This window comes from Panthera pardus, unplaced genomic scaffold, assembly GCF_024362965.1.
Source record: "Panthera pardus isolate Hobbes unplaced genomic scaffold, ASM2436296v1 HiC_scaffold_26, whole genome shotgun sequence".
Taxonomy (NCBI): domain Eukaryota; kingdom Metazoa; phylum Chordata; class Mammalia; order Carnivora; family Felidae; genus Panthera; species Panthera pardus.
In genome coordinates, this window is record NW_026526832.1 from 14364338 (window position 1) to 14379990 (window position 15653).

At 42.0% G+C, this 15653-nt stretch overlaps 1 protein-coding gene and 1 pseudogene across 6 annotated transcripts in view; one reads left to right on the top strand and one right to left on the bottom strand.

Moving 5' to 3' along the window:
* The window catches only part of LTBP1 (latent transforming growth factor beta binding protein 1), a 398930-nt gene that overhangs the window by 315191 nt on the left and 68086 nt on the right, over positions 1 to 15653 (bottom strand). The gene's annotated exons all lie outside the window — the stretch shown is intronic.
* On the top strand, positions 1036 to 1159 carry LOC128773706 (U2 spliceosomal RNA; annotated as a pseudogene).

The window sequence follows — 15653 nt, forward strand, 5'->3', positions numbered from 1 at the left end:
TTTCCTTACTGGACCCATAGACTCCATTTCCCAGCCTTCCTTAGATTTAGGTTAGGACAACTAAGTTCTCCCCATGAGAATGTGAGTGAAAGAACTACTCAACTTCCTGTCACAGGAATATTGTATGGCATATTATTAGATCTCAAAAAAAAAAAAAATCATCAAAAAAAAAAAAAAAAGCATGGATGTGAATCTCCAAGAGCTCTCTTTCTCCATCCCTCTCCCCGCTCTTTCCTACTTTCTCCTCAACTCAGAGTTCGAAATGAAGAACCACAAGATGAGGAGTCACAAAATGGAATCCACTGGGCCTTTGATTCACTATTGGAGAAGAGCTGCCATAGTGAGTCATTTGTTCCACACTAGACTGTGATATAAATACATTAAGTTATTGAGATTATTACAGCAAAACTTAGCCTCACCTAAAGATAATTAAGGATTAAATCCTAATTAAAGACAGCTTGAGCTCTCTTGTGAGTATCCTACCCAAGATGGTTGCCCATTGACATCACCACTGGACATGTGCCTCTTGTACCCATCCTCGAAAAAGTAGACCATGTACCACTTCCTTCTTCTAGTCCTTCTGGCCCAACAGTAAGGCGGAAAATGGAGGAGGAGGAGTAATTCAATAGGAGACTGGAATTTCAAAAGTGAAAGCAATCCAAAAAATCATGGAATCCATTAACAAAGCTGTTTTCTAAAATAACACTTAGAAAAAAAGACATTTATTGTTAGTATCTCAATAAGCTAATTTCCCTTAGTATGTCGTTTCTGTTTTGTCCTACAACTTGGCTCTACATAAGACAACATAAGTTTATTGTCAAAAAACTGGCTTGACAGGGGCACCTGGGTGGCTCAGTCAGTTAGTGTCTGACTTTGGCTCAGGTCTTGATCTTGTGGTTGGTGAGTCCAAGCCCCACATCGGGCTCTGTGTTGACAGCTCAGAGCCTGGAGCATGCTCTGGATTCTGTGTCTCCCTCTCTTTCTCTGCCCCTCCCCAGCTCATGCTCCGTCTCTGTCTCTCAAAAATAAATATTAATCGCTTTTCGGCCTTTTGGCTAAGATCAAGTGTAGTGTCTGTTCTTATCAGTTCAAAAATAAATATTAAAAAAAAAATTTTTTAACTGGTCTGACAAATGGTAAATCAGGTTTTTGACTTTCTCACATAATATTAGACATTAGCTATTTGGGGTTTTTTAAACCCATTTCTCCCAGATTTCAATAAGGGGGGGGGGGTTTTGCTTATTTTTGCCAAAATTTTCCCATTCACTCTTAGACAATGTTTAAATATGCTTAAAGACCCTAGTTTAATTTTAGCTAGATAATACAAACATTAAAAATAGTTCACAGAAGTGAACAGTAGCAAACACCTCTTTCAAAGAATCAACGTTACTAAAGCTTTGTCACCTTAAGTTTTCCCAAATACCACACGTGCATGTATCAGTCAGTTTTGAAATGGGAGAGCTCATGTATCAGAGTTCCAATAGTACAGCCCTCTAGTGCACACCCAGAGACCTGCCGTGTTCCTGGCTGAAGTTTCATGGTTCTTGACAGACAAGCACAAGGAAGTCCTCACCAGCCTGGCACACAGGTGTGAGACCAGGCTGCACCCCTAACAATCACTTGGGTAAAATTGGAACTCCAAGATTTTCACACACACATTTAAAATTCAAACAGCTTATGCAAACCATGAATCGATATTCAAGTAAAACTTGAATAGAGACTGTATCATTTAAAAAGGAAATGGAAATATGTGCCCAATTCTTTGGGTTCTGCATTTCCTGGGGAGAGTTGATAGCTTTCTAGGATTGAGATTGTTGGAAGCCTAAGAGATGGAGCAAGAAGTGGGAGCAGAAATCAACTGCCTTTTTTTTTTTTTCTTCTTAAGTTTAAGCACATGCATGGGGAGGGGCAGAGAGAGGAAAAACAGAATCCCAAGTAGGCTCCACGCCGACAGCATGAACCCAACACAGGGCTCGATCTGACAAACCATGAGCCAAAATCGAGAGTCGGATGCTTCACGCCAGAGCCACCCAGGTGCCCCTCGACTGCCGTTTTATTACAAGGCACCAGCTATCCAGGCCCCGTTGCACACCATGCACAAGGCCAAGGCTGCAAACCCACCACAGCCTTGCCCACGTCACACAACTTGGCAACACAAGCTTTGAAAACCCGGGCACAGTCTAGCTGGCAAATGAATCATCACAACACCCAGCTCTGAACGGTACAGTTATTTTACAGGCCCATTCTAGAAAATTCCCAGAGAGGGCAGGACCACCACAGTTAGGATGGGACGGCTCCCCCAACTGCCTCTCCATTCTCAGAAGGTTTTTGAAGTTGTTTTATTTTTTATAATGTTTATTCATTTTTTGAGAGAGACAGAGTGTGAGCAGGGGAGGGACAGAGAGAGAGGGAGACATAGAATCCGAAGCAGGCTCCAGGCTCTGAGCTGTCAGCCCAGAGCTGGACTCAGGGCTTGAACTCTTAAACTGTGAGATCATGACCTGAGATGAAGTCATGGGCACTCAACCAATGAGCCACCCAGGTGCCCCAAGAGCTTTGCGGTTTCTAACAGCACTTTTTCCAGCACTCCCCCATCCTTAACTCAGACTTGACCATCACACCATGACGAATGACCACGCTCACTTTCCAGCTGAGGAAACCTCACCAAGAAGCCTAAGGATTTGCCCATATGATAAAGCTGGTGTGGAACAAAGTAGAAACCTGAAGCCAAATCTTCTTTCTGAGTCTAGGGCCTTCCCTCCAGGACGTAAGCTCTGCCACATCACCTGGACAACAGTCAGGTGACAATATAGGTTCAGAGACATCATCTCCATCACCTTATATGCAGGACAACCTCTCTTCGTTGAGTCCCTGTCAAAAGGTAAAAGGTAGCATCTCAGTCTTTCCCCACCCGACCTGGAATAAAATAGGAGATTCCAGAAGCCACAGACAAGTCACCTGCACACTGGCTATCCACAAGTGTTCAAATCCCTTAACCATTACATGTACTCTAAAAATATACAGGACTCCAACTGTTAAAAAATGGAGGGTGGATAAGGTAGGACAGGCGTCTGGCTGGCTCAGTCAGTAGAGCATGCAACTCTTGATCTCAGGGTTGTGAGTTCAAGCCCCATGTTGGGCACAGACCTTACTGCAAAAAAAAAAAATGGGGGATAAGAGAAAATCCTGAAGCCAGCCAGGCCTCCAAACCCACAAGCTAGATGATGTGCAGATTTCTTCTAACTTTGCTGTAACATTTCTGATCGATGTTCTAAAGCTGCACCAGCACTGGCTAATGAGCACTGAACACATGGTTAATCCCAACCGAGGCATTGTAAGTATAAACCAAACAGTCATTTTTAAAACTCAGCATGGGAGGAAAAAAAATCTCATTAATATTTTATATTGATTACACAATGAAATGGTATTTGGGTATTTTTAGTTAAATAATGTTATTGAATAACTTCATCTGTTTTACCTTTCAGTGTAACTACTAGAAAATTTAAAATTAGACATGTGGCTCACATTCTATTACTATTGGACAGTGCTGTTCTGAAGACAGAATTCATGATCAAAACCGTTTCTGCCAGAGATGGAAACCCAAACAGGCCAGGCAGAGAGCCTCTGCAAGGCATTTCCTCCCGTCCTCCAGGGTGCCAGGACCTCGCCAGCAGGACACGGTCCTGCCTCCTTCAGTAGGACCACACCCTCCCCACAGCCCAACTCAGGCAGTGCAAATGAACAGACCCCCCCCCCACCTCAGTCCCCCAGGAATGCCGCCAGTCCTTCTTCCTCCCCCACCACTGAGGCTACCATTCCAGGGAGCAAGAGACTCGAATCCCTGAAACAGCCCCCAATCCCACAGAGACCAGGATGATTTCGTAAGAAAGATCCCAGCGGGTCTCCTTCTGTGAACCACTGGCCTCCCAACTTGCAGAATCATGTACCCTATCAGGGGCACCTGGGTGGCTCAGTTGGTTCAGCATCCGACTTCAGCTCAGGTCATGATCTCATGGTTCATAAATTTGAGCCCCGCATCAGGGTCTGTGCTGACAGCTCAGAGCCTGGAATCTGCTTCAGATTCTGTGTCTCCCTCGCTCTCTGCCCCTCCCCCACACTCTCTCTCTCTCTCTCTCTCTCTCTCTCTCTCTCTCTCAAAAATAAACATTTTTAAAAAATTAAGAATCATATACCTACCAGAAGGAAAAAAAAAAAACTTCAGTCCAACCCCCAATACACACTTCCTACTGCATTTACAGGCACATTTAACACATACTCAAAAATATAAATTTAGAAGGCAGAGATAAAGATGAAATTAAGAAATTCAAAACTAATTCTGTTATTCTTAATCCTTTTTTTTCCACTAAAAACACTTCTTCTTTCAATGACTCTGCCACCAAATGTGTTTCGTTTGGTTTTTTTGTTTTGTTTTGTTTTCTTAAATCTCAGTTTAACACCTTATCGTAGAATCAAACCTTTGAAACGCTCTAAGGACAGTGTATTTCAATATCTACCTCCACTACCTGGTCTAGCTTAAAAAAGACACCTCACATAGACACCTGGGTCCAAACAGCAGAACTATTCTTAAAGTCTTAATTCTCCAGTTTCAGTCTCCTACACTAATTATTCAAAGGCTTCTTTACTAAAATTAGGAACTTTCCATTTTCCCTTTCAGTCAGTTGGTCTTGCAAACTAATTGGAAAATGTTCCATTTTGACAAAAATCTTCACTGAGTTTGAAACCCTTTGCATGATTTTAGTTGAAGATTTTCAAGTATAAAGGAATGAGTTTACACGACAAAACAGCTACCACTTTCCACAATGAAAATCGTTTAGCAATCAAAGTGTGTCCACACACTTATTTTCTAGATGTCCTTTCTGTAGCACATGATCGTTAAAAGAAAACACCTACTTCCTTATTCATTAACTTATCATCTCTATTTTGGAAGCAGATTATGTGCATTAGTTTTTCAAGTATCTGCGGGGCAGCAATACGACAGCCAAGTATCACTTGAAAGGCCAAAATGCCTGCCTTTACAAGAACAATTCCTAATCCATCTTCAACAACTCCTTTAGGTAATCTGCTCCCATTAGTTTTTGTGGTACCAAAGATTATAAGGATCACTCCCCATGCCACTGTAACGTGCTGTAAGATTTTCTGACTACTTAAGATGCTGTAATCTGGAAATCTACTTAATCGGGTAGAGATAAACCTCCATACAGAGTCAGTCGCCCTTGTCAGCAGAACCCACGCTCTTCTCTTGAAATACCCTGGGGCTGCTGACCTTCAGGCACCGAAGGAACCAGGGCAATGTGCAGACAGACTATTATGTAAAGTACAGTTCCTACCGTTAGACAGAAGTAAATATAAGCAGAACGTCTACTGCTTTGTTTTCTTGCATCCCAGTGGAATATCTTCTACAGGTCTGGAGTGTGAGCACCTTACTTTTAGAAAGTGCTGCTACAGACATCAATGGGTCAGGCCAAGATTTTCACTGTCAAAGCTACTTCTAACCCAGTTACTCGTAGAACCGACAATATTGTTCTTCTCCAGGAGGATTCTGGAAGACAGGTATTGCACTGCAAAATCTTTTCATGGTTCTGGTTCTGTCTTTCCTGCCAGCACTTGGCTGTACCCTAAGGAATGGGTTCAATTACGGTCATACACCTCCTTCTGCTGAATAAATGCTCAATCTCTTTCCACCAACACCACTCGCCACCTGCAATCCTCAGCTGCTTCTCAATTCCTGACTGCTTTTTTGTTCTCTTTACCACCTTTCTGAATCCACCACTCCCTAGTGGTGCCTAGTAACTACGGTCCGTAACTTATTCAGGGTTCACTCCTTGTAGTTTAAAAACAGAAAATTGTTTTTTTTCCTTTAACAATCCTACTTAATAAGAAGTCAAAGCACACCTTTCCTTCTGAACATTTAGAAAATTATTTCTAAGAAATGCAGCAAAAATTTATACATTGAATCCAGAGTCTATGAATCAGTGGAATCACGTGACCTTTACCCCTTTGCCTGCTCTACAACACACCTGGCCATCCACTTCCAGATACATTTTCCAAACCAGCATTTCACCCATGCTGCATTTTCAACGCCACTTACATCTATCCCCCCCCCCCACCCGCCCCCCGACAGGAATACTCCAGGTGAAGCATGCTCGGCCCAATTTCTCCTTATACTTCCTCCCCTTTTGGCCTATCAATTACTACTCACCCATCCACAGCCAACACCTGCCACCCCAGCCTGAGCAGCTGTCTTGCTTCATGCTCTGCTTAAAGGGCCCTTATCTTCCAGCAATGTTTTACCCTGTTTTGTCTTCTCCAACAAACAGCATGGTACAGTGCATAAATTCAGCCCACCCTAGTAGCTGGGTTTATTTTCTAATAAACAGTATAGCTTTATATACATGTATATACACACACATATATATATACACATATACATATACACATATATGTGCATACATATATACATAAATAATTATAATGACACAATCGGGAACACACATTATCTGGGGTACTTTTAATACATGAAAAAAGTTTTTTCTTGACCAATGGCTAATTATGTCAGGAAGGGAATCAAAGCTGCTCCTCCAAGAGCAGAAAAGACTCTGGGCTCAATCCCACTACTTTAATGTATACCTAGTATCATCAGACGCAGGACTTCCTGCCATAATATTTTCAAGCTGAGACAAGGAGCGTCGGCAATGCCATTCCCACAGCCAATGTGCCAACAAGCATGCCCTCTGGAACAGAGATTCACTGCCACTGGGAATTATAAGCTTTCCGCGAGCCTCAAAGAAGCCATGTCACCACTCCCCTCAAAAATACACACACCACAATGTGTAGACAACACTGGGGGCTGAGGTCCAAAGCCTTGATGGCCTTGAAACCCTAGGACAAGACACCTGGTTGGTTTTTCCAATGTCACAGGGCTTGCAGGTCAGGTGACAAGCAATGAGTGCTTCAGCCTCACAGATTCCTTCCCAGAAGTTCACATATAAGCCAAAGGGTAGTTTTGTTTAAAGAAAAAACCATTAACATACCAGTACAGATGCTGAAAATACATACCTATTGTCACTATCTAGGGGTAAATTCTTACCCTTCCTTAAAGTATTCAGTATTTGCTCACTCTGTTACAAAATAATGTGACCTCATTGCCCAGTGGTAGCAACCTCTCACTGGTTCAGCCTCACCCAGTTCTGGGCAGAAAAGGATGGACAGTTCTTCTTGTTGTTCAACCGCTTTTTTCAGAGTGAACCATCCCTTTGGCATTTCTAACCCTCCCAGCTTCGACTGGCAGCCAAACAAACCCCTGTTTGCCTTTTAAGACCGAGGATCAAAATCCCTCCTGTGCATTCTGGCTCTTTCCTCTCTCTCCCTTTTTTCTGTCCTCCTGTTTCAAAACCACACTGAGGAAAGCACATCCTCACTGCTCCTGCCCCCGTCGGAACCAAAGTCCATCATAGTTTTCCTTGGCAACCACTCCTAGAGCATCTTCTTTGAAGCACTTTATAAAGTGTTTATATCAAATGCCCTGAAAAACCTAATTAACAAATCCCTGAAAAGGAAGTCCTGTTAAAGGGGGAAAAAAAAACAAAAAAGAAGTCATAACAAGAAAGCAAACAGCCCAATTAAAAACATGCCAAAAGAACCAAAGACACTTCAAAGGAAATCTACAGATGGCAAATAAGCACGTGAAAACATCCTCAGCATTTTTAATCCAGCGAAGTTTGTCATAAAACCACAGTGAGCTACTGCTATACGTCCATTAGAATTGCAAAGAAAAACCTGACACTACTAAGTGCTGGTAAGGATGTACAGTTATTAGAACTTTCACACACTACTGGGAAGAATACAAAATGGGGTGGTTGCCGTGAAAAACAGTCTGGCGGCTTCTTACACAGTAAAACATGCACTTGCCAAACGACCCTCAGCCAGCTATCATCGGAGAGCCATCTAGCTAGATCAGACTAGATCCAGAGGAAACGGTGAATGCACGACTCCGAATGACAACCTACCAGCTGTGTGAAGTGGCCTGGTGGTCACAAACTCATGATCATTTTTTAAGGTCAGACAGGTTTGTGTTCAAGGTCTGATTCTCACTTACTAGCTGTCACTGTGGCAGGCTATGTTTCTAAAACTAGTTTTCCTACATTCAACAAAACTAAAAGGCAACCAATGGAATGGGAAAAGATATTTGCAAATGACATATCGGACAAAGGGCTAGAATCCAAAATCTATAAAGAGCTCACCAAACTCCACACCCAAAAAACAAAAAATCCAGTGAAGAAATGGGCAGAAAACATGAATAGACACTTCTCTAAAGAAGACATCCGGATGGCCAACAGGCACATGAAAAGATGCTCAACATCGCTCATCAGGGAAATACAAATCAAAACCACACTCAGATATCACCTCACGCCAGTCAGAGTGGCCAAAATGAACAAATCAGGAGACTATAGATGCTGGGGAGGATGTGGAGAAACAGGAACCCCCTTGCACTGTTGGTGGGAATGCAAACTGGTACAGCCACTCTGGCAAACAGTGTGGAGGTTCCTCAAAAAATTAAAAATAGACCTACCCTATGACCCAGCAATAGCACTGTTAGGAATTTACCCAAGGGATACAGGAGTACTGATGCATAGGGGCACTTGTACCCCAATGTTTATAGGAGCACTCTCAACAATAGCCAAATTGTAGAAAAAGCCTAAATGTCCATCAACTGATGAATGGATAAAGAAATTGTGGTTTATATACACAATGGAGTACTATGTGGCAATGAGAAAGAATGAAATATGGCCCTTTGTAGCAAGGTGGATGGAACTGGAGAGTGTGATGCTAAGTGAAATAAGCCATACAGAGAAAGACAGATACCATATGGTTTCACTCTTATGTGGACCCTGAGAAACTTGACAGAAGACCATGGGGGAGGGGAAGGGAAAAAAAAAAAAAAAGAGGTTAGAGTGGGAGAGAGCCAAAGCATAAGAGACTCTTAAAAACTGAGAACAAACTGAGGGTTGATGGGGGGTGAGGGGAAGGGGAGGGTGGGTGATGGGTACTGAGGAGGGCACCTTTTGAGATGAGCACTGGGTGTTGTATTGGAAACCAATTTGACAATAAACTTCATATATTAATAAATAAATAAATAAATAAATAAATAAATATAAAACTAGTTTTCCTAGTTTGTACAAAAAAGGTGTTAATGATGGGGCTGCTGCAAGGCAGCCTGACAGCCAACTGGGAGGTACCACCAGTACAGTGTTTTCTCCATAAAACTGCTCATATTCTTATAGAGCAGATGGCAGAGACACAGTTCTGGGCACCCTCACCTCCCCTGCTAAGTGCAGCTCTACCCAGTAACCCCTCGACAATTCAGCACTAAAAGAATAACCTCCAGGGACACCTGGGTGGCTCAGTCATTTAAATGTCTGATTCTTGATTTCGGCTCAGGTCATGTTCTCACCATTTGTGAATTCAAGTCACACATCGGACTCTGAGCCAACAGTGCAGAGCCTGCTTGGGATTCTCATTCATTCTCTCTCTCTCTCTCTCTCTCTCTCTCCCTCTCCCTCTCCCTCTCCCTCTCCCTCTCCCTCCCTGCCCCTCCCCCACTCATGCTGTCTCTGTCTCTCTGAAAATAAATAAATAATCTTGAAAATTAAAAAGAATAACCTCCAGGACAGCAGGCAACCTTGCCCTACACTACAGCTGGCTCTGACTGCTCCGTGTCTCTGCTATACCATCACGGTTTGAACATCGCCCCTGTCACAAGAGCATGTGTGCAGAACACCTGACATGTTGTGAACACTGCATGTTATGAATAAATGCTCGCTATCATCAGAGTTCTTGGGAAGCTCTTAGAAAAATGAATTGCATCCCACAATTCTAGGGAGGATCTGTCAGGTGGAGGTGAGAGAAAATAAGTGTGGAGCTGAGAAAGAGCCTGGGAGAGGTCAGGTGAGGAAACTGGCCCACATGGTGGGGGAGGCATCAGCCGGAGAAGAGTGAAGAACAGGGCTGAGCAAGTAGTGGATAGGTCCCTATCATGGAGGGTCTTAACAAAGAGTTTAGGTTTGATGGAGAAGGAAATGGTAAATCATTCTTCTTTCAACTCCCAGAGCACCTGCAAAACCTCTCCCATTATCTTTATCACAAGGAAATAGTACCCTGTGTGTGTGTGTGTGTGTGTGTGTGTGTGCGCACGCGCGCAGGCCTTCTACTGAACTGTGAGCTCCTTAACAGCACGTAAAGGTCTCTGGTTCCTAAACATGTGACCAGGAAGCACTCCCTGGAGCTGGAGTTCACAATACCCACCGCTCCAAACCTCAGTCTACACCCATCCTCCAATCCCCTGTGAACCCCCTCTGCCTGACAGGCCCCATCCTGCTTGCAGATCCTCAAGGATTCCTGACTAGCACCTCCTGTAATCAGTACTCATGATCACAAACCCAAGTCGAGCCTTGAGGTAACCCACAGCTCATTTTCTTCCAAAAAATGAAAGAGAGGAGAGGACAACTCTTTAGATCTGTCTTCTACTCTAGCTGCACTTCAGCCACTGCTTCTGTACTCCAAAACCTGTCTTGTTAGATCTCTTATCTGATCTCTCCTTGAGAACACAACAGAAGAGAGAATAAGAGTATAGAGCTTTTCCAATCTAAAAGCTCAACTTCAAGAAACCATAGTCTGTCTTTCCTCACCCCAGAATCTGCCCTTCCAAGCTTATTATCACTCCAGGTTTGATACTGACATACTAAACTAATGGTTATCTAATTCCAACCCAGATTCCCGAAAAAGAAATAATATGGGACAAAAAAAAAAAAAAAGTAATTTCATTCACTTCCTCAATTCAATTTAATTGCCTATGATTATATTATTATACCCCCCCACATACACACACAAACATAACATGTAATTTCTCAATGACTTAGACAAGTCTGGGATTAGCAATGGTCAGCCAAAGATATACTTGATCTCAATTTCGGTTAGAAGATGTTTTATTTGGTGTCCTGATATTTTTGGCAATACTCTAAAGGCTGCCAAGTTTACAGGTGGCCACTACAACAGAAGACTCTGAAACAGCATTAAAAGATCGCAATTTAAACCCAAGACAACAGCATGCTCAAAACAGATATATCATTTCCATTACTAGGCAGGTATACTAATTCAGGAGTTTTAATGGCTTAAGAAAATATGTATTGATGGGGCTTCCACTCTCCCTTTCTAACAGCAGCTATGTTTTGCTTTCCGCCACAGGAGAAGCAACAAGTATGTATCTACCCTTTTCCTACCCGAAATCACTATCCCTCTCCACCTCTCTTGAAATGAAGAGAACTTCAATTTACTCTCAAACCCTAAAGGAGACAAGTGAGATTAGAAGACACAAAAGCCAATTTAATTTCTGCATATACTCATCAGTACTCTCCAAGTGCACGTTTGCTAAAGCTGAAGAATGCCCAGGTGAAACTAGTGAGCAAAACGAAGCAAGAGGAAACCAGGTTTAATAATGAGGATGGGCACAAAAAGACAAAGGGCAGGAGGCAAAGCCCAGAGCAGGGTATCGCGGTCAGGATGCCAAGGAAAAATATGGGGAAAGCTGCCTAAGAGTAGAATCCTGCTGATCCCTCGGGCTCACTGGCCATCTAGTTAGTTGAAAGAGCTCCCCAAAAAGAGGGTTTTCATAAGACTTCTCATGCTCCAAATGACAAGGAGAAGAAAGCATGAATCTCTCCAAAGACCTGAAGTCTAGTTACTCAGCTGTGACATGAGCTCCTCGCAGCACAAGGAACCTTATGCTTTATCCTCCAACTATGAGGTTTCTAATTTCTCAGAATGAAAAGTCTTTAAAATAAATTACTTCTGGCAAAACAAAGGGTTAGATGTGCAGAGAAAATCTGCCAGTACCACACAACTAAATTGCTGGACAAAATATCAAACTATGGTCGAGCTGGCATGCGAGTACAAGAAACTCTCAGGGGCCAGGAACAACCAGAGAGCATGAATCCAGGGAAATGAGTTGGCACCAGAACAGGAATGTGCCCTGGAGGGGCATCTGCCATTTCTGGATGCCTCAATTCCAGGTTTCAGCGTGCTGCATGGGGCACAGGGACACACTTGGAAACTGTACAAGGTAACAGATTCCACGTAAAGACCAGAGAGAAATATTTCTAGAAAATGAACCCTACAGAAAAGAAAGAAAAGCACCCTACAGTGGAAACGTGAAGATATGTGGCTACCTCAGCTAGGGCTTTGGTTGAGCGTGAAAAGCTATGGTAACAACAAATATGATCTCAGGTGAGAATCACAAGTCCAGCTGTGTGCAAGTTCGGCAGTCAGTGACAAAATACCTGAGTGACCAAAACAAAATCAACTCCACTTTAGTTACAAGCTGGCCTGGATGGGTGGTAGGTACCTCCATGAACTTCCCAAAATCGAACACAAAGAACCTCTGTAAGAACATACCTGAAAACTCAGATGTAAGGAATTCTAGTGATAAAATTCCATTGAACATTTACTCGCAACAGAGTAATCACAACAGAAATCACAACATGCACTAGGGGCACTTGTACCCCAATGTTTATAGCAGCACTTTCAACAATAGCCAAATTATGGAAGGAGCCGAAATGTCCATCAACTGATGAATGGATAAAGAAATTGTGGTTTATATACACAATGGAGTACTACGTGGCAATGAGAAAGCATGAAATATGGCCCTTTGTAGCAACGTGGACGGAACTGGAGAGTGTTATGCTAAGTGAAATAAGTCATACAGATAAAGATACCATATGTTTTCAGTCTTATGTGGATCCTGAAAAACTTAACAGAAGACCACGGGAGAGGGGAAGGGGGAAAAAAAAAGTTACAGAGAGGGAAGGAGGCAAACCATAACAGCCTCTTAAAAAACTGAGACTAAACTGAGGGTTGATGGAGGGTGGGAGGGAGGGGAAAGTGGGTGATGGGCATTGAGGAGGGCACCTGTTGGGATGAGCACTGGGTGTTGTATGGAAACCAATCTGACAATAAATTTCATATATTAGAAAGAAAGAAAAAAGAAATCACAACATGCACAAGGAAATAAGAGAATCAACACACACACACACACACACACACACACACACACACACAACATACACACACACAAATCAAACTGTGGGATCAGCTCAGTAACAACTGCCAATTATTCAACTGGGATTTTAGGATACAGAATGTAACTATATTTAATATACACAGAGACGACGTTTAAATTATGACTAACTGACAAAAGATTAATATAGATTAATAAATCTCTCTAGTCTTGAGAGATTTGAAAAACAAACAGAACTTTCAGACATAAAAAAATAGCAAACATTTGAAAAGGGGAATCCAAAGGGTCACAGCAGGTATAGCAGGACACAGTTGAGAATTAGTGAACTAGAAGAAATAAATGTCCATGCAGCACAGAGACCAGGAAACACAGGAGATATTAAAAGATACAGGGAACAGAATGAGGTGTAATAGCTGCCTAATCACACTTGTAAAAGGAGGAAACAGGGGAGAAACAGTGAGTTAAAGAATAAAAATGACTAAGGGACGCCTGAGTGTCTCAGTTGGTTAACCATATGACTCGTTTCAGCTCAGGTCATGATCTCATGGTTCAGGAGTTCGAGTTCCACACTGTCAGTACAGAGCTTGCTTGGGATTTTCTCTCTCTCTCCCTCTCCCTCTCTCTCTCTCTCTCTCTCTCTCTCTCTGCCCCTCCTGCACGTGCACACATGTTCTTGCTCTCTTTCTCTCTCTTTCCATCCCTCCCTCTCTCTCTCTCTCTCTCTCTCTCAAAATAAGTAAATAAACTTTTTAAAAAATGATTTAGGGAGCTCCTGGGTGGCTCAGTCGGTTGAGCATCAGACTTCGGCTCAGGTCATGATCTCATAGTTTGTGAGTTCGAGTCCCGTGTCCAGCTCTGTGTTGACAGCTCAGAGCCTGGAGCTGCTTCGGATTCTGTGTCTCCCTGTCTCTCTGCCCCTCCCCTGCTCATGCTCTGTCTCTCTCTGTCTCTCAATAATAAATAAATGTTAAAAAAAAAAATGACTGAGAATTTTGCAGAAGTATAAACATGAATCCTCACATGGATTCTAGTAAATTCCAAGCAAGACAAATTTTTAAAATCTAAACAGAAAAGCGATTACCCATAAAGGAACAAGAATCAGAATGACCATCAGCAGATTCATCCACAGTTAACAAGGGAAGCCACAAGACCGTGGCAAAATGGCTTCAAAATAGAAAAAAAAGTAACTGACAAGCTACAACTGCACACCCAGAAAGATTCAATGAAATAAAAAGACACTCGCCACAAGAATTTCTAAAGGAGGCACTCTAAGAAAAACTGTCCCAAAGAGAATGTCTAAAATGCAAGTAGGAATGGAGAACAGCAGTAACAAAAAAAAGGCAAATACATGGGAAAATCTAAAATAAGCATTGACTATATAAAGCAATGATAGATTATCTAATTTTTAGAATTAAAAAAAAAATTTTTTTTACTTGAAAGTTTAAAAAACAACAGCACAGACTATTATCCTAAGGCCTGATGTTATTTGGTAGGAGGGTAAAAATACTGAATATCTTTGCCTTTGTTAATTTCAATACAAATTGTTTATTTGAGGTAAACATCTGTGATAATCACTAAGCAGAGAAAGAGAGTATATAATCCAAAATAGTTTGTGGGGAGGGAGGAAAGAATGAGGAGAGGAAGACTAATCAATCTAAAAGAACACACACAAAAAAAAATTTTTAGTACAAATAAAAAGTACAAAATGACACAGTAAAAAATGATCCCCTACATGGAAACTACCCAAGTGGTTTTATATGCGAGTTCGACCAAACATCCCATCTTACACAAAATTTTCAAGAACAGACCAGGAAGGAACGCTCCCCAGCTCATCCTGTTAGGCCAACATAACTTAATACCAAAATCTTATCAAAGCAACATGAGAAAGCAGAATTCCACGCCAGCCTCACTCATGAATACAGATGCCAACTGAAAGTAATGACAGATTTAAAAAAAGACATCAGTGAAGCTTATTATATAAATGCAAGGTTGTTCCAACATTAGCAATTCGTTCAATCTCCGCATTAAAGAGAAAAGGAAACCGTATGATCAAACCAACAGATCAAATTCAACACGGTAACAGATACCCTCAGCAATCTAGCAATAAAGGGGTGGTCCTTAACTCGATCAAGGTATCTACAAAAAACCTACGGCAAATGGGGTCCCCAGTGATGAACAGCTAATGGAACGCCCTTTAAATAAGGGACCACACCCACTACCACGGCTTCTGTGTCACAATGAACTGAAGGCCCCCGCCAGTGCCACAAGGCACAAAAATTAGATGTAAAGATCAGGAAAAGAAATTCATCATCATACATGATGTAATCTCTATGGAAAACTCAAAATATCAGACAATGTACCCTAGTAAGTTTAGCAAATTTCAGTGCACAGAAAAACATGAAACCTCATTTCTATAGGAAAGCATGTTTGAAGATGAAGTTTTAGAAAAGATTCCTTACAACAGCAGGCAGGAATACTGGAGCAGTAAGATGTCATAAAAGATGTGAAAGATCATGAAAATTATTTAATAAGTAGTCAAGAACATTTCAGATGACCTAAATAA